This window comes from Gossypium arboreum, chromosome 8 (assembly GCF_025698485.1).
Source record: "Gossypium arboreum isolate Shixiya-1 chromosome 8, ASM2569848v2, whole genome shotgun sequence".
Classification (NCBI taxonomy): Eukaryota; Viridiplantae; Streptophyta; class Magnoliopsida; order Malvales; family Malvaceae; genus Gossypium; species Gossypium arboreum.
In genome coordinates, this window is record NC_069077.1 from 108,403,403 (window position 1) to 108,417,990 (window position 14,588).

The following is a 14,588-nucleotide window of genomic DNA, read 5'->3' on the forward strand; positions in this document are numbered from 1 at the left end:
ACTATTTTTTGCGATATATAAGAAAATAGATCAATTTTAAAGAGAGAAATAGAAAACATGACATGTTTTTAGTTGAAAGTGCATACTTTTTGTCTTTTTTTGTATATCATCTCTTTTGGTTAAATGGTTAAATGTCAATAGTTTTGTTCTTGAGTCTTAGGTTTAATTCCTATCCTACTCATATTTGTACTTTTTATTTCACATTGTTTCAAGCTTTTTTTATTTTTAATTAATATTTTTAACATATTAACTCCTTTTATTAAAAGGTTAAATAATAATGATTTCATTCTTGAGTTTCATGTTCAATTCCTCTTCTAAGCATATTTGTATTTTTTATTTCATGTTGTTTTAAGTTTTTTATTTTTAATTAATAAATATATTATTTTCAAGTTCTTTTATTTTTAATTAATAATTATTTTATTTATAAAATAAATAATAAATATGTAATTATATAATAAAATATATATTTTTATATTTATCATTATCTTAAATATATACATATTTAAAAACACAACTAATTTTTTATATATTTTCTTTATATATAATATTTATATGTCAAATCTTTATTTTCTCCACCTATATTATGAGTATTGTGATTTTAATATTATAAAATGAAAAAATTATTTCAAATATCATTATGTTTATATGTAAAATATTTCAAATACACATACAAAAATATATAATACTAAAATTTACTACACTCATGATATGGATTGAAAAATAAATATTACACTTATAAAATTACATTTACTATAAATAATTATATTTGAAATAATTATTTTATTTTATAAATAAAAGAGTTATTAATTAAAAATATGAATAAAAATAATAAAAACTTGAAAACAATATATTTATTAATTAAAAACTTGAAACAACATGAAATAAAAGATACAAGTGTGCTTAGAAGTGGAACTAAACTTAGGACTCAAGGATGAATTCATTATTATTTAACCATCTAACCAAAGAAATTTATGTATTTAAAATATTAATTAAAAAATATTGAAACAACATCAAATAAAAAAATACAAATATAAGTAGGAGAGAAATTAAATTTGAAGTTTAAAGATAAAACTACTAACATTTAATCATCTAATCAAAAAACTGATATGCCAAAAGTTAAAAAACGCACATCGTAAGACATGATTTATTAACGTATTACTATTTAGAATATTAACATTAAAATTTTCAAATAAACTATAATTTAATATTTATGTCAATATTTCTATGTAAAAAGTTAAAAATAAATACATAAATATAAATCATGTTATTATTTGAAATAATAATATTATATTAAATAACATTTTAATATTTTAATATTTATTCAATATTCTTATTTAAAACCTATATAAATTTTCTAAAAATAATTAAAAATAAAAAATATTTTTTATTAATTATGAGTTGTGATGTGGTGTGATAAATATTTACCTCATTCCTTGACTATGAAATCAAAGGTTCGATCTTTACTTATGAAAATATAACATATTTCATAGACAATCGTTTATCTCTTTAAATAACATGCATATCATATACTTTAATCATCTAAAAATTAGTCACTGCTTCCGAAAATCAATACTATAACTTTGACAAAATAATATTTTTTATTCAATCGTCCAAACATAAAAAACCAGAAAATTTTCATATTAAAAAAGTTATGTAAAACAAAGGAATGCTCATATGGAAAGGAAAGGAAAGGAAAAGGCTAGACAGATGGAATATGGACGTCTTAAAGCATTTTGTTAGCCCAAATGAATTATGTTATGTGAATTTTAAGTGATAACAGATCATACATTAGCCCAAATGAATTCTGTTATTAGGCTTCAATAAGATCTCAATTCTAAGGAAACTAGAACCAGAGATACAAACCCATAACATATCTATTGGGTTCTCACTAAATTGAGCTTCAACTATTAGATTTTTGTTCATGCACGTAAGGGTGAACATAGGAATTACATTTGGTATCTGAATTAGTTATATTTTTTTAAGTTAAAATATAATTTTGTCATCGTATTAATTTATATCTTTATAATTTTTAAAAATTAAATTAAAATTTTATCATTTTCGAAGTCAAATAATTTGACCATTTACTCATTTATAATTTTGTAAAGGGTAAAATATAGAAATGGTCAATAAAGTATTACCCAAATTCTATTTTGGTCATTCAACTATTTTTTTCTTATTTTAGTCACTAAACTATTAGAAATTATTTTTGTTGTCATCAAATGTTAACAACTATTTGGATATTAATGAATGTGTTGACGTGGGCTTTTTATTGGTCCAATAATAAATTTAACCTTCTAATATTTATACATTCTATTAATTTGATCCTAAATATAAAAATATTTAACAAATTTTAGCTCTCAATAGTTACAAAATTTATCATTGTAGCTCAAATTCTAATCAAATTCTAAGAAATTCAATGAATTTAGACCTCAACATTTACAAAATGACAAATTTTCTATTTCTTTTAACACTTGAACTAACATCGTTTGTCAAAGCACCCAAAAATGAATGAAAAAGTTAATGTATGTTAACTTTGCTGGCATGTCAGTCTACATGCATACCACGCCATCAATTATTTAAAAATTTAAAAAAGTTAAAAAAATAAATAAAACTTATAAAAATTTTAAAAATTAAAAAGTATTTAAAATTTAAAATTATTAAAATTTCATAAAGAGTATATAATATATAAAAATGATAAAAAGTAAAAATATTATAAAGTTCTCATTTCTAACCGGTTAAAAAACCCTTTCTAAGTTTTTATCATCATCATTTTCTAAAGTAAATAAAGCTTTCTTTTCTTATATAACCAGGAGATGTCATTATTAGCATCAATACTCGTGGCTTCTTCTTGTAACGCCCCAAAATATATAAATTTAGATGAATTAGTTAATTAGGAAATAGGAAATAAACTTTATTCTTAATGGTTAAGAGTTTAGTATATTACTTCAAGTACTAAGGTTTAACTTGTAACAGCCCGATTTAGACCCTAATCGGAACAGTAGTTTCGGGACCACGAATCCGAGTCAGAAAAATATTTAAAATTATTTTCTATGTTTATTTTGTGTGAATTTATATTTGTGAAATTTTTGTGATTTAATTTTGTCGTTTAGGTGTTCGATTAAATAAAAGGACTTAATCGCGTAAATTGAAAAGTGGGTAGTTTATTTTGTAAAGGGCTTATTTATTAATGGCTTTCTAAGTGAGAGCATTTATGATGAAATTAGCCCATTATATAAAATTTTGGATGGTAGTGGGCATAATATAAGTGATTTTATAATTTATTAATTAAAGTAAAAAAAAAGGTAAAATAATAATAAATTAATATATGTTATTATATTATAAAATAAAAAGCCATGTCCATGTTTTTCATTCTTTCTTGAACCGAATTTAACCAAAAAGAAAAAGGAAGAATAGAAGACTAGGTTCGGCCATCTTCTAAGCAAAAAAATCAAGGTTCGTTCTTTGTCAGTTTTTGTTAATTTCTACGTTTTTGAGATCGTTGCTTCGAGTACTATAAAACCTGTGCTTGAATTTTTTATTTTGATGAATATTTTGAGGTGTGCCATTGTTAATAGCTTGTGATTTTTGTGGTTTGATGATGAAAAATAAAAGATATGTTTTAGCCTAACATATTTTGTTTTGGAATTTTTGATAATTTTGAGTAATTAGGACTTAATTGCAAAAATAATAATTTGAGATACTAAAATGTGAAATTAATGAAATATATGGACTAGTATGGTAATGGGTAAGTTTCGGCTAAACATGGGTAATTGGAAATTTTGTGTATTTTGTGTTTTGTGCAATAGGGACTAAATTGTAAAAATTATAAATGTTAGGGGTAAAATGATAATTTACCTATTTATGTGTTTTTAGACTAAATTGAATGAAAATATGTTTGAATGAGCTTAATTTGAATATTTTTAGATCAAGAACTAAAGAAATCGGATTTGGATCGGGGAAAAACGAAAGTTGTCGACTAACTGCCCGATTCCATTTTGTACCGTCCGAGGTAAGTTTATAAGCAAATAGACGTGTTTATTTGGTAATTAAATGTTATATTTATATGCTGTTATGAAATGTGGAATTTTAATATGCTATGGCCGAAAATGATTAAATTTGACTACTACACTTCCGAGTTCAATTCGACAGAGTTATGGCGTCCAAAAGCCCCATATGAACCTTAGGAATAGCTAGGATACATATGTCATGACATAGGATTCCGGTATATGTGTGCGAGTAAGACCATGGCATCGATATGTGATTTCGATATGTGTTTACGAGTAAGACCCTGTCTGGGACAGTGGCATCGATATGTGGTTACATGTAAGACCACGTCTAGGACGTTGGCATTGTACGATTTATGTTATTATCTGAGTGTCCTATCCAATTCCGAATGGTTCATCGGGCAGTGATAAGCTATATTTGAATATGTTAAACGAGCCATGTGACAGGTATGAATTAAATTGTTACCAAGTCAAGGTAATGACAGTAAGTAATTAATATTCGATATAATGATTTATTGAATGAATATGTTCATATTAGAGTGGTTCGGTTAAATTTATTATTGAGATAATTATATTATTAGTTTGTTTATTTGCTTATAGCTTACTAAGCTATAATAGCTTATCTTGTGAATGTTTATTTCTTTTTTATAGATTCTTTTTGGAAAGTCAAGTTACAAGCTCAGGGATCGTCTGCGAAGTTCATCACACTATCTACTATTTTGGGTACCTTTATAATTTAAATTCGAATTATGGCATGTATAGGCTAAAGTGTGTTTTGGGATGGTAAATTTTGGTTGTGTATAAAGCCATGCGAAATGGCCAAGTTTTTATGTTTGATTTCAGTACGTTTGCTTATGATCTGAATTCATTTCAGTTTTAATGTTACATGCTATAAAGGAATAATAGTTTGGATAGGTGTTATATATTTCGGAAATAGCATGATAATGGTTGGATCTTTGGAGGTGGTTGATGAAAAGATTTTGGTTTGTATATCTTTCCTTAACATGCTTAGTTGATTCAACTATTGCTAGATATAGATAATATAAATATGAAATTGGTTGCTATGATAATATAAGTATTAAATTATGAATTAGTATTAAATGTTGTATGGCTAAGTTCGAATGTTGTAAAGGTTTAACGAAATATGCCTTGTTTTGCGAATGGGTTACTAAATCGATTTAATGTTAGAGTGAAATAATCATATTATGTATATGTGGACAGGTCAAGGATAATAATGTAATGAATTGGGGAAGTAGAAACAAGTTAAATTAGCTTTTTAATTTAGTAGTTATGTAGTATGTGTGTTTATGCAAATGTATTATTATTATTAGGTTGACATGTGTACGTTTATAAGTTCATGGTAGAAAGGTGGTATTAATTATTTGTGGTAAAAAAAAATGGGTTTATAGATCTGATTTTCAAATATGATATTTGTGCCATTTTAGTTGGGATATGCAATTTGGATGTTGGGCATGGTTCGTTAGTGTACCTTGATTAACAAAGTTGGAAGTGAATAATTGTCACAGCTTAGTTATTAAACACATTTATGTTCGGCTAAATGCATGGAAAAATGACCTATTTGATGTTATATGAAAGTTGTATAATGTATACGTTAGTACTTTAATTATAATTATAATAAAAATTGATTATACATGTTATAATGTACAGACCGAATATAAGTTGATTAAATTGAGTGACTATGTGTATATGATTTTAGTGAGTTCTATTAATGTATAATTTTAGTATGCTTTTGTACATGGTGTGGCAATGACATGTATAAGTGCGTGACTTCTAGATATATATGTATATAATATTCTTTAAACATATGTTTTAGTTATAAATTAAAAATATGCTTGATTGAGTGGCTTGTTAATTAGCGAAGTCAATAAGTTTGTATAAGTATATTTTAGGCAATCAATTAGTAAAAGATTAATGTGGTTTTGTTAGATTTAAAATAGTACATTATTTGATAATTTTGTTTTAATTATTTGAATAGTTTAATTAGTTGATTTATTTATATACCTTTGTATATATGAATATGAACTGTGTTAACATGTGAATATTAGAAATTGTACTTATGTCTGTAATGCCTTGTTACCCTAGTATGGCAATAGATACGGGTTAGGGGTGTTACATAACTCATACTCTTACCATTTTCTTTTACTTTTTTTTTTCAACAACTAAGGAACAAAACCAAACTAGGATATTTATTAATTTTGGTAAAAATATGTCAAATGTGGCCAAATTATAAAGCTTTTGCATTTCTCCCTTTACTTCCAAGGTTCAAATCATGCCACTAACAACCTATTTCCCTTTTATTTTTTGGCAAAAGGGGGAAATTTGCCAAGCAACCCCTCTAATCTTGAAACTCAAGGTATTTGACCTCTTTTCTAATTACAATAGAGCTATAACTTCATTCTCCAAATAAGATTGAATTTTTACTCTTCTTTTTCCCATTTTTTTATTCTTTTTCTTTGCAATTATTTTCTTTACATTGATGAAATTATTTTTGCAATCCTAAATCTAAAATTAATCATAGTTCAACTATTCTCCTTATCGATTTACGAAACACGGACAATCTCGTCTCTAATCCTAGCCAAGAATTGATAAGTACATTTCAATTTCGATACTCAATCTTGAAATTCTACAAAATACCCACTTATTGATAATCTTGCAATCGTTAAAACAAATTTTTCCAATTTTTATCAAATCTTTCATTAACCTTGGAAAATCTTGAAAATCGTTACTAATTCTTACGTAATTGTCAGTTGAAAGACTCGTTGCAGATAACTCGGATCATATTTGGACGTGAGGATCATCATTCGAGACCCCAATGACAGGTGTGTGTTCTTTTACAAGAAAATTAGAGCAAAATTGTGCCTAGGATAGGGCCACATGGGCGTGTGGACCACATGGGTGGACCACACGACCATGTCCCCCTAAAACCTTAGGATAGTTCATTTCTCACACAACCCAGACTCTTGCACATCGTTTGTCATACGAGCATGTCAACCATATGGCCCACCACATGGCTATGTGCCCTAGAAAACCTAGTGTAGTTTGTGAACCACACGACCTGGACCCTTCCACACAACCATGTCTCTTTTGTAGCTTAATTTTTTAATTTCCATATAACCACAGTTTGTTACTCAGCCTAGCCACATGGCCGTGTAACACCCTCCACATGGTCTATAACGTCCCACATGGCTTAGCCACACAACCGTGTTGTAAGACACTTAACCCGTATCCGTCGCCGGAATAGGGTTACAAAGCATTACCGGAGTTTGTAGAACAATTATAGATAATTCATGTCATTTACTATTCATATCCAAAACTAATCATATCATCCATTGAATGGACTCTTGAGGCCCAATTTAAGCATTAGAAACAAGTCGAGACTAAAACGAGATCTAGAGAATTTTTCACAAAATTTTAAAAAATTTTCTTATATACAAGGGTCACACGCCCTGTGAGAGTAGGTTGTGTGACTCACACGGCCAAGTGCCATGCCCATGTCTTAGGCTGTGTAGGCATTCAATGTGAGACACACAGTCGTGTCCCAGTGTAGCAGCTCGATTTTGGGGCTAGTCGGAATAGTGGTCTCAGGACCACAAATCCAAAGTTAGTGGAATTATTTTATTATCCAAATAGAGTCATAGCATGGTTATTATAGTGCATGAAAATTTGGTAGATTAATTTTCGTTTATGAGCCCAATTGTGAAAAAGGACTAAATCACATAAAGTGCAAAAGTCTTAAATTGATAGCTAAAGGTGCTAAATAGTTAGAGAACCAAAATTTGGGGTCTTGAAAAGGTAAATAGACCCTTGGAAGAAGGCATAGCTGGCCATAGAGTCAATGAGTAGACAAAATTGTCAAAATTAGGTGAGTTGGTGTCCAATTTTGACTAGATTAAAAATAAAATAAAGGGAAAAGATATCATCTTTTTCCCATCTTCTTCTCCACCAAATTTTCAGCAAAAATTAGGGGTTTGAAAGCTTAAAATTTTTAGCAACTTGAAACACTCACAAGTAAGTGATTTTCATACCCTTTGTTGATGATTTTTGTATTTTTGAGACCCTTGTAGCATGAGCTTTCAAATGAGGGGTATATCTTGCAAAATGGTTGAAGGTCTAGGGTTTTTCCATGAGAGCATTTAGGGTGTTTTCTGAAATTTTGTGGAAGAATATGAGTCTTAGTTGTGTAATAGACAACTTTTGTGAAAGGTGTTACCATGAAAACACCTAAAGGGACTATTTTGCACAAGTTGTAAAATGGATGATAAATGTGTGAAATTGTAACACCCTTCGCCCGTATCCGACACCAGGACAGGGTTCGAGGTGTCACCATACTTAGTTCAAGCATACGTATGTAAAACTGGGCCATAAAATTTTTATCAATTTAAAACTTTTCATTTCATACTCAATCTGTCCCTTAATAGGACTTACGAGACCCAAAACATACATTCGAGATGATTTAAGTTTAAACTGAAAACTTAAGAAAAACTTGGAAAAGCTCATGCCTTAGGGTTCCACACGCCCGTGTGTCTCGAGACACGCCCATGCCCTTAGCTCGTGTGCAACACTGAATTTAGGGAACGGCCATGACACACGCCCGTGTGGCCTCCCCGTGGACAAAACTGACTTATAGACACGACTATGGTAGACGCCCGTGTGGCTTACCCGTAGACAAAACTGACTTAAAAGTTTAAGTGCAGGGGACGCATGGCCATAACACACACCCATGGGGGTGAGCAGTGTGTCACACACGGCCTAGACACACCCCGTGTGTCTTGCCCGTGTGGAAAAACTAGGCTATCTTCCAAGCCATTTTGCACAACCTACACAATTTTGCACAACCTACACAAGATCATTTCAACATACTAATTCCATCCCGAAAGACATCAATTCATTCATAGAAGGAACATCATATACATTTACCAAAATAAATAATAGCCATTATCTAGGCTTAATACAAAATGAAGGGCTTTTATCTTAAGCCAATATACATAAACAATTTCTCAATAATACAACTTCCTAGTCTAGTCCTATACGTGCCATAATAAAAAATATAAATCCAACTATACCGAGTATTACAGTTGATAGTGTGATTGATATCTCTGACTTCAAGGGATCTTTGAGAAATTTGGCAGTATTGAAAGAAAAGAGAAAGGGAAGAAAGTAAGCATAAAGCTTAGTAAGTTGCATATAAATAAATATACAACAACAGTTTCACCATTTATCATCATGCTCATAGCTCAAAGGTAAGCATAACTTGACTTACTCATTACCATCCACTCAAGTCACATTTTCTAATTGAGATCATTACACATGTATACCAAAATAGGTACCTGTAACACTCAAAACATTATCATACTTTCCTTATTAAATCTCTTTCTTAACTCTTAAAGTTGAACCTTTTGGAACACTACTAGATATTCTATAAGCCTCAAACATGGGTCAAGTTGCCGATGCCATGTCCCAGACATGATCTTACACTGGCTATCTTCATCGAGGCCGATGCCATGTCCCAGACATGGTCTTACTCTAGCTCTCATGTATAAGTGCTGATGCATGTCCTAGACATGTCTTACACTAGTACGAAGCTTAGCTGATGCATGTCCCAGACACGTCTTACACTGACTACCATCATTGAGGCTGATGCATGTCCCAAACACGTCTTACACTAGCACTCATCTCTACACCAATGCCATGTCCCAGACATGGTCTTACACAGGCTATCATAAAATGGCTGATGCATGTCCCAGACGCGTCCTACACTAGACCTCGTCTCAATGCCGATGCCATGTCCTAGACATGGTCTTACACTGGCTCTCACATAATCCAATGTTATGGCATGAACATCGGTTTGTTTCCTAGGGTTCTCACTAGATTTTTCTACTTTCTCAATCATAAATATGCATACTCAGTTCAAAAATCTAGAAATTTTTACTATATCAAAATCAATAACAATAGAATACATGCATTTAACAATATAGTTGTATTATTTACGTACAACTTACCTCGATTTACAAAAAGTACTTGACTAGACGGCTTAATCAGATTACTTGGCTTTGCTCCGGTCTAGGCTCAGTTTTGGTAAATCTTGATCTATAATAGCAAAAAAATGTACTCATTTAGTCATTAATTATAATTAGGCATTCATAATTTCACATCTTTGGTAAAATGACCATTTTGCCCCTAGGCCTTGGCAAAATGACCATTTTACCCCTATGCTCTAAAATCAATTTTTATCAAATTTCTTCGTATTTCAAGCCTAGCTAAACTCTTTTTACTCATATAGTAACCCCAAATTCTCACTATTTCATACACTTATTACCTATTTTGCAACTTATGCAAAATGGTTCCTTTAGGTGTTTTCAAGCTAACACATTTTTCAAAAGTTGCTTATAACACAAATAGGACTTATATTCCTCCATAAAAACTCAGCATCTATCACAATTACATCCATGGCAAAATCCTAAACTCTTGACCATTTTGCAAGATATCACCCTCATTTGAAACCTCATGTTTCAAGGGTCTCAAAAATGTGAAAAATCTTGAAGAAAACTCATTAAAATCACCTACTTGTGAGAGGAATAGGTTGCTTCTTTTTTGGTCAAAATAGTTACCAAATTCTACCTACTCTTAAAATTTGTCCCCTCTATGTCTCATGGCCGTCCAACCCTCTTAAAAAGGGTCTAATTGCCCTTTAAAGGTCCCAAAATTTATTTATCTAGCTATTTAACACATCTGGGCACTAAAACACAACTTTTGCTTTTTATGCGATTTAGTCCTTTTTCGCAATCGGGCTTACAAACGTTAAAATTGACTCACCAAATTTTTCATGCACTATTATAATCATGCTATAATCTTATAACTATAATAAAATAATTTTTCCATCTTCGGATTTGTGGTCCCGAGACCACTGCTTCGACTAGGCCCTAAATCAGACTGTTTCAGAAATAGAGAGAATTTAGGGTTGCTATAAGAGTAAAAAGAGTTCAAATAGGCTTAAGATGCGAAGAAATTTGATAAAAATTGATTTTTAAGCATAGAGGTAAAATGGTCATTATGCCAAAGTCTAGGGGCAAAATGGTCATTTTACTAAAGATGTGAATTTTTAATTGCTTAAATTTATTTCGTGATTAAATGAGTGCGTTTTGCTATTATAGATCAAGAAATACCAAATTCGAGCCTAGACAGGGGGAAAGCCAAGCAAATCGACTAAATTGACTAGTCACCACATTTTGTAATTCGAGGTTAGTTGTATGTAAATAATACAACTATATTGTTAATGTATGTATTGCATTGTATTAAGTTAATATAGCATGAATTGTTAGTTGTGAAATTGAGAATGTATAATGATAATTGATATAGTGGAAATTTTATTGTATTCTTAAGAAGTAGATCGGATATTCATGCCATGACGTTTGGGTCATTTGTTTGTGAGCTAGTGTAAGACATGTCCGGGACATGCATCGGCCACATTATGAGAGCCAGTGTAAGACCATGTCTGGGAAATGGCATCGGCAATGATATGAGAGCTAGTGTAAGACATGTCTGGGACATGCATCAGCCTCGAGACGTAAGTTAGTGTAAGACCATGTCTAGGACATGGCATCGGCACCTTACCCACGTTTGAGGCTTAATGAATATCTGGTAGTGTTCTAAATGGTTCAACGGTAAACGTTATGTTCCTAAGCTAATGAGGAAAGTATAACAGTGTGGTGAATGGTATAGGTACCTAATTGGTACGTATGAGATATGAGATCAGTATATATAATAGGTGACTTGTATGGATGGTATTGAGTAAGTTACACTTATGCCTACTTTGGTGTTATGAGCATGTTGATTATGGATAAATTGTTGTTGTATACTTATTTATATACAACTTACTAAGCTTTATGCTTACTCCCTTTCCTTTCCATTTCCTTACAGTGTCGCCTAACTAGCTCAAGGATTCCAGAAGTCAGAGATATCGATCACACTATTAACCGAAGCATTCGGTATAGTTGGATTTATATTTTTGAATATGGCATGTATAGGACTTAGACTTTATTCTTTTGTGTCTTTAAGAATTGGCCAAATGTACTGGCTTGGGTTTGAAACCCTTTAATTTGTATTAATCTTTGAATGATAGTTAATATTCATTTTGAATTTATAAAAGATGCATTACCATGGTTAAATGAATGCCTATTGTGGTTGAATTGGTTATATGAATTGTGCTTGTGTCGGTATTGGCTGGTATGTGTATGAAACTAGGTATGTAAAGGGGGCAATGAGGCTTGGTAAATAGCCTTATATTGTCCACACGGGTAGGTACACGGGCGTGTGTCTAGGCCGTGTGTGACACATGGCCTTCCCCATGGGTGTGTGGTCCGGCCGTGTGTCTCCTGAACGTAAAAATTGCAAGTCAGTATGCATGGTAATAAACACACGGACAGAGACACGGTCATGTGTCTCAGCTGTGTGGAGGGCACAGCCTAGCACACGGGCATATACCTTGGCCGTGTGAGATTATGAACATGTTGACATCAGAAACAGAATGTCCATGTTTTTGCACATGGGTTAGGACACGGGCGTGTTGTGGCAGTGTGAGGGGCACAGGCCAATGACACGGGCGTGTGTCTGGCCGTGTGAAAACCCCTATTTGTGTGAAATAGAAATTAATTCTACACGGGTGTGGGACATGGGTGTGTCCCAGAGTTCTTGGGCCATGTGAGTCACACGGGCCATCAGCACGACCATGTCAAAATGGTCATACGAGCGTGTTACCCTTCCACACAGGCGTGTGCCCCTGTGTTAAGTGACATTTTTCTATAGTTGGAAAAAGGGCCCGAAATGGTCCCGAATGATTTACAATGTGTGTTTTGGGCCCTATAAGCCCATATTCATGTTATGTTGATAAGTTTTAAAATATAAAAGAGTTTTGGTAACTCGAAATGAATGAAAGCTTGAGTTTAAAAATGGGTAACGCCTCGTATTCCCTCATGGTATGGGATACGGGTATGGAGTGTTACACCAAGCCTGTGTCCTTACTCGTGTAATTCTTTGTGTAACACCCCTAACCCATAACAGTCGCCGAAACAGGGTTATAGAGCATTACCAGAGTTTATAGAACAAATATAGATAATTTATATAATTTACTATTCATATCTAAAAATAATCATACTATCCCTTGAATGGACCCTCAGGGCCTAATTTAAACATTAGAATCAAGTTGGAACTAAATTGGAATCTCAGAGAATTTTTTGCAAAATTTAAAAATTTTCTTTAATACAAGGGTCACACACCGTGTGAGTAGGCCGTCTGGCTCAAACAGCCAAGTAACATGCCCATGTCTCAGACTGTGTGGGCATTCAATGTGAGGTACACGGCTGTGTCCTTACTCGTGTAATCTTCTGACTTGTACCAGAGCGTGTGGCAGGCCGTGTGGTCAATTTAATTTTCACAAATTAGGCATAGGTACCACACATGGCTCAGATGCACGCCTGTGTTCTAGGCCGTGTGCCACACATGGCTCAGACGCACGCCTGTGTTCTAGGCCGTGTACCACACATGGCTCAGATGCACGCCTGTGTCGCTACCCTTGTGCCCAATTCTAAGCATACTGTTTCTCAATTTTAAGATGTAGGTGACACACAGCCAAATCACATGTCCACGTGCCAGGCCATGTGTCACACACGATCAAGACACACGTGTGTGGACAAAATGAAACCATTTCTTAGCCTTATTTCTCACCCAAATTTAACCTTCAACTTACAATAATTTGCACACATTTTCCAACCAATTCAAGTCATATAAAGCAAGCAAACATCATTAACCTATATGAAATATTATCTTATATTCATATGATCAAACTTACCTTCTTGTAATGATTTATATTTTACCCCAATTCAATTTAACCAAACCACATACATATAAGCTAAACATGACATATATAACCTTATAATAACATACTAAAATAATCCATTTTTAGCCATTCGAATGGCTAAGTTACAAACAACTATTTACATGGCAACATAGACCAAGTTAACCTATACATGCCATTATATCAAAATAAGATTACTTTTTATACCAAAACAAGCTAGAGAATAGTGTGATGATACTTCGACCAATCTCCAACCTTTATGAGCTTCTGAGCACTATAAAATAGGGAAAAGAAAACCTAGTAAGCATTTAATGCTTAGTAAGTTCGTATAACAAGAATTTAGCTTACGATATATTTACATTTAAGATATGCATACAATAATACATCCAAGCAATTTAGTTTATAGCCTAAAAACACAACTTCACCAATCCTGTTAGTCAAGTAATTCACATAATACCAAGAACATGGATGAGCTCATCATTTAATGTCTTTCACATACATATGCTTTCCTTAACATTTTTCCATTTTACATGTACACTTTGATGACAAATCATTTCAAATTTAGTTTAGCCATGTCAGAACTTTACTTATTGAATTTATTTGAAATATCGATGGATACACTCATATAGTACACTTTAGTGTACACTACTATAATTTGTCAATTCATTTCCAGGGGTACCCAATTAGGAACATAATCGGGAAGCACATTTTTG

At 32.0% G+C, this 14,588-nt stretch overlaps 1 long non-coding RNA gene across 1 annotated transcript; it reads left to right on the top strand.

The window, feature by feature from the left end:
• Window positions 1-3,362: 3,362 nt before the first annotated feature.
• Window positions 3,363-4,938, top strand: LOC128296349 (uncharacterized). The gene is made up of 3 exons (XR_008286932.1): window positions 3,363-3,453; window positions 3,925-4,009; window positions 4,656-4,938. It is a non-coding gene; the product is annotated as an uncharacterized LOC128296349 (long non-coding RNA).
• Window positions 4,939-14,588: the final 9,650 nt, after the last annotated feature.